This window comes from Aythya ferina, assembly GCF_964211825.1.
Source record: "Aythya ferina genome assembly, chromosome: 4".
Taxonomy (NCBI): domain Eukaryota; kingdom Metazoa; phylum Chordata; class Aves; order Anseriformes; family Anatidae; genus Aythya; species Aythya ferina.
Window position 1 is genome coordinate 79629988 of NC_140300.1, and position 7500 is coordinate 79637487.

Genomic DNA, 7500 nt, shown 5'->3' on the forward strand with positions numbered 1-7500 from the left:
ATCTTAGGATGCTCAAAACCCAAACCCAACCCAAAACGTTAGGAATGCTCAAAGCCCTAGCCCAAAAACTTAGGGCGCTCCAAACCCTAACCCCAAAACATTAAGACGCAAAAAACCCTAACCGAAAAACTTAGGGTAATACACCATAAATGTTTGTTCATTGTCTTTTGTATTATAAAAACAAGGAGTTCTGTTTGAGGAGCGGGAGTTGCAAAAGCTCCCTGCTGAAGTAAGGAGCTGCATAATGCTTGCCTAGACACTATGAAAATTCTTTTGCTTAACGTAACAAAAAATAGACCCCCCAACCCATTCTCCTTCTGCATCTCAGTTGCCTCTTTTGTTCAAAGACACTGTTGCAAAGCTCATGTAACCATCTCCTGATAAGTTGCTAAAGTAGTGTATCGACATACATGCCTTCCTGTCTAACGCTGGGCCAACATGACCAAATAATAAAAGAAGTTGAACCACAACGCCGAGGAAGACTTCGGCCTTCATCGTCACGACCACCAGAGGGACAGAGACGACCCCCTAGCAACAGTGCGCGCAGTTGCAGAATATACCAGGATGTGCTGCGTAATCCCGGAATTAGCAAAATATAAATAAAAAGGGACCTTGGCGGGGGTGAGGTGCGTGCCGTTGGCGGAGCTGAGACTCCCCGGCCGCCCAGTGCTGTTTTGCTTGATGTTTGCTCACTCAATAAATTCCTTTCTATGATTAATACAATGCTCTCTGAAAATTAATTAAGGGGGCAACTTATAACACTTTGGACGCTCAAAACCCTATCCCGAAAACATTAGGATGCTCCAAACTCTATCCAGAAAACTTAGGACTCTCCAAACCCTATTCCAAAAACTTAGGACTCTCCAAACCCTTTCCCGAAAACTTAGGACGCTCAAAACCCTATCCTGGAAACATAAAGATGCTCAAAACCCTTTCCCGAAAACTTAGGATGCTCCAAACCCTATCCTGGAAACATTAAGATGCTCAAAACCCTAACCCAACTACTTAGGATGCTTGAAAGCCGATCCCAAAAAATTAGGGCACACAAAAGCCTAACCCCCAAAATTAAGATGCTCAAAATCCAAACCCCCAAAATTAGGATACTCAAAACCCTGGACCTGGAGAACCTAACCTGAAAAAAAAAAAAAAAAAAAAAGATCTTAAAACCCTAACCGTAAATAACTGACCAAAAATAAAACCTTAAGACTCTAACCCTAAAAAACATATCAACACTACAACCCAAAAAACTCTAATACCCTAACACGCTAACCCTGAAACCCTTAAAACCCTAACCCCCAAATCCTTAAAACCCTAACCGTTAAAACTCCAACCCTAAAAACCTTAAAATCCTAAACATAAACCCTGAAACCCCTTACCCTGAAACCCAACCCTAGTGCCCAATCCCTGAAACCTTAAAACCCTGAATCAATCTGTAGCAAATAGCATAGGCTGAGTCGAGGATCTCAGTACAGTAGCATTATTATTCGAGATTACAATGGCGGGTGTCCCACAAGCAGGAGGGTGCCTACTAATTCCATACACAGTTTATACACTTTTTTTTTCTGCCGAGGACCGGGACCCTCCCCTGTTTCCCCTTTAACTGTGCTATTCAAGGTTCATAATCTAGCTGGTGCTTCACAGAAAATACACAGCTGCTGGCCTGTTACAAGTCACATTTCTTTTGAGGTTTTTACTCTTTGAGGTGGTAATGTTTCTTACGCCGTGATTTCTACCTAATTGCTGTAAGGATTCTGGTTGTCTGCGTTTTACAAGGTTGTCTGTTATAATAAATAAAAGTCCCAAATAGGATTACAATCAAAGTTTACAATTCACTGAATGAATAGAGGTAAGCAAACAGTGCTGGGTACGCTGGGAGTCTCTGCTCCACCAAGACGCGCACCAGTTATACACCAGTTACCTCCCTTAAGGGATATAGAGAAGCCCTCTCAGATACGTCCGTCCTACTTCTCCTGCATGCGGCCGGAGGTCGGTCTAATTCTGGTGCTGTTGGTGGTGGAAGCTGGGGCAACGGTGGTACTGGTGGCGATACCACAGCCACCGGAGGGGGAGCCGCCGGGAGTGGATTGTTAGGATATGGAGGTGGTAGCTTATCCAACGGCTCACATTTATCTTCTTTTTCTTTTTCATGTTCTTCTTGTTCTTCAAATTTCTTACCTGCTTTTAGTGTAAATATTGAGGCTAGAAAAGGACGTGAAGTCCTCCTGATCCATAATCCTGCATAATCACTTTCTTCCTGGCTAAAAGGTTCCTTTGAATTAACATGGATATTTAAGGCCTGGCAAATCCAGTCTTTGAAGGATCCAAAAACAGGCCAAAAGACATGTAGTCTTAAAGGCTCCTTTGGCCATTCTGTCACACAATACTGGACCATTTTTAATTTACTTTTTCCTTTTCTGGGGTCCCTATCATTCCAATTTCGAATCGTTATTCCTAATGGACTTTCTGGTGGTATGACTGGTAATTTGCTCCCTTTCTTCCGGTCTCTGGTCTTCGATTTTGTCTGACCCATCTAGGAATTTTACTCTGGCAATTCCCACAGCCCTTGGTTACCTTAGTAAGAGTGTCTTGCAGGGGGTCGAGGACCTATCACACACCCACAAATCCTATAGGAATCCCTTCGGTCCTTCACCGGCCAAGTCCCTCGCGGGAGATTGGAACCGCGGTTAGAAGACTTCCACAATCGCTTCGGAACTAAGTTCCATCTCAGTCACACTCTTACACACACAGGCAACCGAACCCCACCCAACCGAACGGTATACGCTTTAAATGCTTACGACTCCGTCATCTTCGTTCGGATCTTCACACACACAGTTACGGGCAAAATATAGTGCTGCAGCTGGCAAGGGAGCTGAAAAAAAGAATCAGAAACTTTGCTTACCTTTATTCAGGTTCAAGATGCCATTAGTTCCGACCTGACTCAAACAGCAGCCACCAAATGGTGGGGGTGCCTCTCCTAGATCAAACCAGAAATCAGGAACCAAAGCCCTCCCGGACGAGCGCCCGCTTGTAATAAATGACTGGGTCCCAAATAGGATTGCAATTGAAATTTACAATTTATTAATTGAATAGAGGTAAGCAAGCAGCGCTGGGTGCGCCAGGAGTCTCTGCTCCACCAAGACGCACACAAGTTACATCAGGCGGCTGGTTTTTATGCTGCTAGGCTAATACATATTCATTACTACTTCTACAAAAGGCAGGGTTATTCTAATTAGTTCCCAGAATCCAAACCCTCCCACTGGTGCAGGCGTTATCAGTCTCCGGTGGTCCCTCTGGGGGCCGCTCGTACTGAAGGCTCGTAGTCTTCCTCCCAGGCTTTTCTCTTGTCCTTCTCCTTTGTCCATCTTGGCTGGATGGCAGACACTTGCATAGTGTCCCATGCAACAGTTGTAATAGTTAGCAGTTATTCTGAAACCCCTTTGTTCTCTTATCCCCTATTGACCCGAATTGCTGGACCATTCCTTTGCAAGATACAAGAACTATATACATTAACCACTCTGGTTTTCTCAGACTTTTCATCATATCATGCGGCCCTAGCATTGTTCCATATTGACACGAATCAGATGAACTCATTTCACACTGTTAAGCTGTCTTATCACTGCAAGCGTACCTCAATACCACCTTCCTTCCCTCTACAGGATGTAACTGCGCAAAAACAACATTTTTATTCCCACAACCTTGATCCCCTTACCCTGAAGTCCTTATTCCCCTTAAACCTAACAACTCTAACCACAACCCTAACCCTTATTATCAACCCCCTAACGCTAATGACACTGACCTTAATCCAAACCCCAACCTGCCCCTAACCCCAGACAACCAACAACGAAACACACACACACAAAGATGGAAACTACAAAAAAGGCAAAACCCTGGATACAGGCCCCAAATCACAAATACGCAACCAAAATGCTACAGAAAAGCCCCAGATGCAGGCCCCAAATGCTACTGCTAGGCCTCAAAAGCTCAAGATGCATCCCAAAGCAAAAATGCAGACCCCAAACGTTACAGAAAAGCCCCCAAACCCAGGCTGCACAAGTCTACAAGCAGGCCCCAAACTGCCAACAGAAGCAGGCACCAACCACACCCAGATGCAGACCCCAACTGCCCACAAGCAGCTCCTACCCCACCACCCCCTCCCAAGAACTGGACTCCACCCAGACACTGGCCCAAGACCCGGGCCCGACCCCCGCCACCCCCCCTACCCTCCCCCCGACACAGGTGTACAAGCAGCTCACAACCCGCCCCTTCAGAGACCGGTCCCACTCCCCCAACCCCCCCCAAGACATGGGATGCGGAGGTGTACAACCAACTCCCAACTCCCTCCCCCTCAAAGGGAGGCCCCAAAGACCCCCAAATGGAGGCTCCTAGAGTGAACAAGCACCTCCCAACTCCCCCAGGCACAGGCCCACCCCCCCCCCCCCCAAACACAGGCCACAAAGGTGTATAAACAGCCCAGACCCCCCTCCAAGACCATGGCCCCTATAGTGTACAAGCAGCTCCCAACCACCCACAGATGCAGACCCCAACCCTTCTCAAAAGGGAGGAACCTAGAATGCATGAGCAGCCTCCCAACCCCTCTAAACATAGGTCCAAAAGTGCACAAGCAGCTCCCAACCCCCCTCAAATACAGACCCCAAAAGTGTACAAGTAGCTCCCCCCCTGAGACAGGACCCAAAGGTGTACAACCAGTTCCCAACACCCCTGAGACACAGGCCCCAACCCCCCCCCCCAGACACAGCGACCCAAATTCTACAAGCAGCTCCCAACCCCTGCCAGGCAGGCCCTATACAAGCAGCTCCCAACCTTCCCCCCCCCCGAGGGAGGCCTCCAAGCCCCCCTAAACACAGGCCCCTACAGTGTACAGGCAGCTCCCAGCCACCCCCAGATGCTGGCCCCAAAGTTGTACAAACAGCTCCCAGCCACCCTGCAGAAACAGATTCCTACATTGTACAAGCAGTTCCCAGACCGCTAGACACAGGCCTTGACCCCCCACACATGCAGGCCCCAAAGGTGTACAAGCAGCTCCCACCCCTCCCCCAGACGCAGGTCCCAAGCCCCCCCCCCAAACACAGGCCCCTACAACCAGCACCCAACACCCTACCCCCGATGCCAGGCCCAAAGGTGTAGAAGCAGCTCCAAACCTCCTCCCTCAACCCAGGCTCCAACAGTGTACAAGCACCTCCCAACCAACCCTCCCGTCCCTCCCCCACCCCCCCGACACAGGCTCCAAAGGAATACAAAGAGCTCCCACCCCTCCCCCAGATGCAGGTCTCAACCCCCTCCCGCCCCCAGAAGCAGGCCCCAAAGGTGTAGAGTCAGCTCCCAACCCCCTCAATGCTGGCCCCTAGGGTCTACAAGCAGCTCCCCCCTTGCCCCCAGATACCGGCCCCCAGACACAGACCCCAAAAGCCTAATCACAGGCCCTGAACTCTAGAGGCAGGCTCCAAAACCCAGGACAAAGCCCCAGTGGTTCGAGACAGGGCCCAAATCCCAGACACAGGCCCCAAACGCTAAACATATGCCAAAAAAAGTATTAGTGCTGGTGCCAAATGTTACAGACAGGCCCAAAAGCCCGAGATGCTCAAGGCTGAGACGTAACTTGGCTTTCTGAATTACTGGAAAGCAGCTTTCATTCTCAGATAATTGTGTGCAGGCTAGATAGGATGGGGCTTCAGGCACCTCTTCACCTGAGGAAACACACTGCCATCAGGCACCGCTGTGCCAGACAAGCTTGTTCTGCTAGAACACCCTACTCAGATGCACTGTGGCGTTCAAGTGAACTGCTTTCATGCAAATATAACGACTGATGTTACAACCCACCTTGCCTGTGGCACCTGATGAACAGAAGAGTAAGCCACCGCAGCGCTTCAAAACCATCCCTGCACGTGCCGCTCCTTGTCGCTCTCTGGCCTTATCTCATATCCTTATCCACTTCTGTGGAGAGCCTGCCACGGCACCTGCAAAGCAAGACGGACACCTTTCATAGTCACCTTGTGCTACTTGGTCGTTCTGCTCCAACCCAGCTCATGACCAGCCCCTCTTCTTACACAGCTCTTCAGAGTGCAGTTTGCTCCTTTGAGCCTGTGCGAGACACCTGTGAAAGAAAAAGAAACGCATAGGCCGATGCAGCATCCAAAGACACAGCACAACTAGGTAAGTTACTCTCATCTGCTCCCTTACCTCTGCCGCTTACCAGCCCCCGAGGCAGATGCTTCAATCTACCCTCTTCAAACAGCTACAACACCTCTAAAAGACAAAGAGGGGATGCTTAGAGGAACAGTGAGACAGACCTACAACACAGCAACTGCTACATCTGTGGTAAATAGTTTGGGTTAGGTCTGTAGGGGTTTCGAGGTTTTTTGGATGTTAGGGCTTGAGGCTTTTTTTGTAAGGGCGGTGAGGGTTCCAGTGAGTGCTGGTAAATGCAGTTCTCGAGCACTCGGCCTGTGATTGGCCATGCTGGCTGTGCGGGGAATGCTGGTAGGTGTAGTTTTCCGGCACTGGGAGGCCATGTTGTGTGCCCAGAGCATGCCGGGAGATGTAGTTCTTGTACTCCAGACTTCCGGGAGGCCATGTTGCGTACCCAGAGTATACCGGGAAATGTAGTTTTCGGATTCGGGACTTCCGGGAGGCCATGTTGAATGCCCAGAGCATACCGGGAGATGTAGTTCTCGGGAACTAGGGTTAGGGGCTAGGGCTGGGGCTAGAGTTAGGGTTTTGGGTGAGGGTTGGGGTTGGGGGTTATTGATAGGCTTAGAGGGTTAGGGTTAGGCTTAGAGGGTTATGGTTAGGGATAGGTTAGGGGTAGGTTTAGAGGGTTAGGATAAGGGTTAGGGGTTAGGGGTTAGGGGTTAGGGGTTGGGGTTGTGGTTAGGGTTAGGGTAAGGGTTAGGGTAAGAGTATTAGGGTTAGGGTTCGGGTTCACATTAGGGTACGGGTAAGGGTTAGGGCAAGGGTAAGTGTTAGGGTAAGGCTAAGGGTGAGGATAAGGTTTAGGTTTAGGGAAAGGGTTAGGTTTATGGTAAGGGTTAGGGTAAGGGTTAGTGTTAGGGTTAAGAGTTAGGGTAAAGGATAGAGTAATGGTAAGGATAAGGGTAGGGTAAGGATTAGGGTAAGCGTTAGGGTTAGGGTTAGAGGGTTAGGGTTAGGGTTAGGGTTAGGGTTAGGGTTAGATCCGCAATTAGGTTAGGGTTAGGGTTAGGGTTAGGGTTGGGTTAGGGTCCCAGAACTAGGGTTAGGGTTAGGGGTTAGGGTTATTAGGGTTAGGGTTAGGGTTAGGGTTAGGGTTAGGGTTAGGGTTAGGGTTAGGTTAGGGTTAAAGTTAGGGTTACGGTTAGGGTTAGGGTTGGGTTATGTTCAGGGTTAGGGTTAGGGTTAGGGTTAGGGTTAGGGTTAGGGTTAGGGTTAGGGGTCGGGTTAGGGTTAGGGTTCGTATTCTGGTTAGGGTTAGGGATAGGTTTAGGTTTAGTGTTAGGGTTAGTG

At 49.2% G+C, this 7500-nt stretch overlaps 1 long non-coding RNA gene across 1 annotated transcript; it reads right to left on the minus strand.

Moving 5' to 3' along the window:
• Window positions 1–3055: 3055 nt before the first annotated feature.
• On the minus strand, window positions 3056–6442 carry LOC311436399. Its single transcript, XR_014692813.1, has 4 exons — window positions 6199–6442; window positions 6066–6112; window positions 5839–5975; window positions 3056–3381 (listed from the first exon to the last, which is right to left on the minus strand). It is a non-coding gene; the product is annotated as an uncharacterized lncRNA (long non-coding RNA).
• Window positions 6443–7500: the final 1058 nt, after the last annotated feature.